The following is a 2,500-nucleotide window of genomic DNA, read 5'->3' as shown; positions in this document are numbered from 1 at the left end:
ATGACACATTGCTGAGATATAGAGCACGCCTATAATAACAACCAATAAGCAAAACCCTGTAGACAACAGCTAAAACTACAGGATTGAGAAGCTGAATTAAATATGTAGACACTGCTAAGCTGATGAGCATGTTCCACATTTTCTTTTCTTTTTATTTATTTGTTTCTTTTAGAGCAGAAGCTGCTGTAACACACCCAAAGAAAGACTCTAGGTCTGACCAACCGTCTCAGTCGTGGGCAAAAAGATGTCAGTCAATAAAATTCTAAAAGATAATTTATTGACAAAAAATATATCAAGAGATAAAAGATAAAACAGTCCAGTGTCCCACTTAAGAATTGTATAAAAACACACAGTCCCAAGGCCAGAGCCAACTATGCCACACAGCCAAGTTGCACTCCACATGTTGCCTTTAACAGGGTTGGAAGTTGTCCTTGGAGACCCACCACCCTGCAAGCATATAGTCAGTGGTCACTCAAGCCTCTGCAACTCTGCTGCCTTTAGGCTGTGGCATATAATAGGCCCTGGACTGCACAGAGAGACAAAACGACACACTTAATATAAAATTCATAGCGCAAAACCAATCCATCCCAATCATATCTGATTTCATCACATTACATACCTGCACAGAGAGACAAAACAACACAGCAGTGTTTGTAGTGTGGGCTATAAGAAGACCGGTGTATCAGTGCAATCAAGTACACCTGCCTCTAATTAGTCCAACCCCATTCCAGCCATTGGCTCACCAAAAATGTGACACACACAAAACCACTCCCAACCCAGTGCAACTTCACACAATAATATGGAGCTGAATTAACACAGGCACATTAGTCTACCATGTTACAAGCTGCATGCTATTACAAGCCAACATATGCAGACTTCTGCCTTGTTCGGGTGGCAGCATTTTTCTTTTTTCTTTTGTGTCCTGACACGTTTATGTTTTTTGTTTTTGTTTGATTATTTTGTTGGTTTTGGAAACGAATTTAAACGAACTTGTGACAATACTTGAGAATCACAGTGACACATAGTGATTAGGCATATGATTGAAAAATGCCTAGGTTTAGAGCTGTGAGCTATGAGCTGTGAGCAATGCAAAGTTAAATATATATATTTGTATAAATGGGAAACAACCCTAACTTGAAAGTTTGAAATGTGTGAGATCCATGCATTGTTTGAAGAACTAGAAATTATCTAAAACTGCCTTAAGTGAAAATGTAGAGTTGCATCTATTCTCCCAAACAAAAAAAAACAAAAAACAAAAAAAGGGAGAAGCATTCTGTAACTTAAAAATAAGGCTGACTGTTGACAACAGACTAAAACACTAATTCGCAGGTGGCTATCAGGAACAGAGAGGCGAGCAAAGTCACAAACACCAAGGCTGCAGACAGCCACGCAGAAACAGCAGATAACATAGAGACAACGCCTGCTAGAACCGTGGAGAGGAAGGTCACTTCACACGAGATTGTTGCGCATGTGAAATACACAAAGATAAACAAATAACCATTTATATAGACAGCCAGTATGTTTTCTCTGCTGTGCATCATTTTGCAAAAAATCTGGAAAACCAGAGGAATGATTACACCAACTGGCAAACCAGCATGCCAACCTCTTACAACGCCTACTGACTCTTTCATTACTACAGGCAACAATTTTGCTGACAGAGCAGCAAAATAGGCGGCACAACAGGCAAACATCACATTGATGGCAGTAAACACACATCAGATTCCACTGGATGTGTTGAAAAATGAACAAAAAGCAGCAAGCACAGCAGAGCAGGCAAAATGGCTAAAACACGGTGCAGTTCTGACAAACGACTTAATGATGTGTTATGGCAAGCCAGTGTTGCCAAAATTCCTCCACAAAATGGCGGCATTAGTGACTCATGGCTGTACGCATTTGTCAACGGGGGGACTGACCAGTATTGTCAACTCTCATTTCTACACTGTAAATTCTACACTGTAAATTTTGAAACCTCAGCAAAACAATTTGTCAGAACATGCATGACGTGTCAAAAATATAATGCTCAGGGTAACCTGCGACCACAAAGAGGCCGTTTTCCAACTCCGCCTCATCCTTTTCACACAATTCATATGGATTTTATTGAACTAAGCGAATGTCAAGGGTCAAAATACGCCCTAGTGGTTATAGACGTGTTCTCAAAGTGGCCGGAAATCTATCCAGTGAAAAAGGCAGATGCAATTTCAGTAGCAAAGTGCCTGTGCAATCACTTCATACCCACATATGGCATGTCATCACTAAGGTCTCTGAAGCACTCGGTTTCAGCATAAAACACCACTGTGCTTATCACCCTCAGAGCGCAGGCCTTGTAGAGAGAACTAACGGCACTATAAAACAAAGGCTCAGGAAATGCATGGCAGAAACAGGAAGGCCGTGGCCTGAATGTTTGGGTTTAGTGAAAATGTGGATGCGCTTAACACAAGGCTCCCATAAACTAACTCCATTTGAAATCATTCATGGCAGGCCGTTTCCACTGCCCATTACC

The 2,500-nt window shown here is 41.0% G+C and overlaps 2 protein-coding genes across 5 annotated transcripts in view; one reads left to right on the top strand and one right to left on the bottom strand.

Moving 5' to 3' along the window:
• Positions 1-2,500, bottom strand: part of LOC101465851 (integrin alpha-M) — a 41,337-nt gene that overhangs the window by 12,882 nt on the left and 25,955 nt on the right. The window lies entirely within an intron of this gene.
• The window catches only part of LOC143419984 (uncharacterized), a 6,230-nt gene that overhangs the window by 2,231 nt on the left and 1,499 nt on the right, over positions 1-2,500 (top strand). The gene's annotated exons all lie outside the window — the stretch shown is intronic.

The sequence above is a fragment of the Maylandia zebra genome, linkage group LG8, assembly GCF_041146795.1.
Source record: "Maylandia zebra isolate NMK-2024a linkage group LG8, Mzebra_GT3a, whole genome shotgun sequence".
Classification (NCBI taxonomy): Eukaryota; Metazoa; Chordata; class Actinopteri; order Cichliformes; family Cichlidae; genus Maylandia; species Maylandia zebra.
This window is presented reverse-complemented; position numbering and strand designations above follow the sequence as displayed.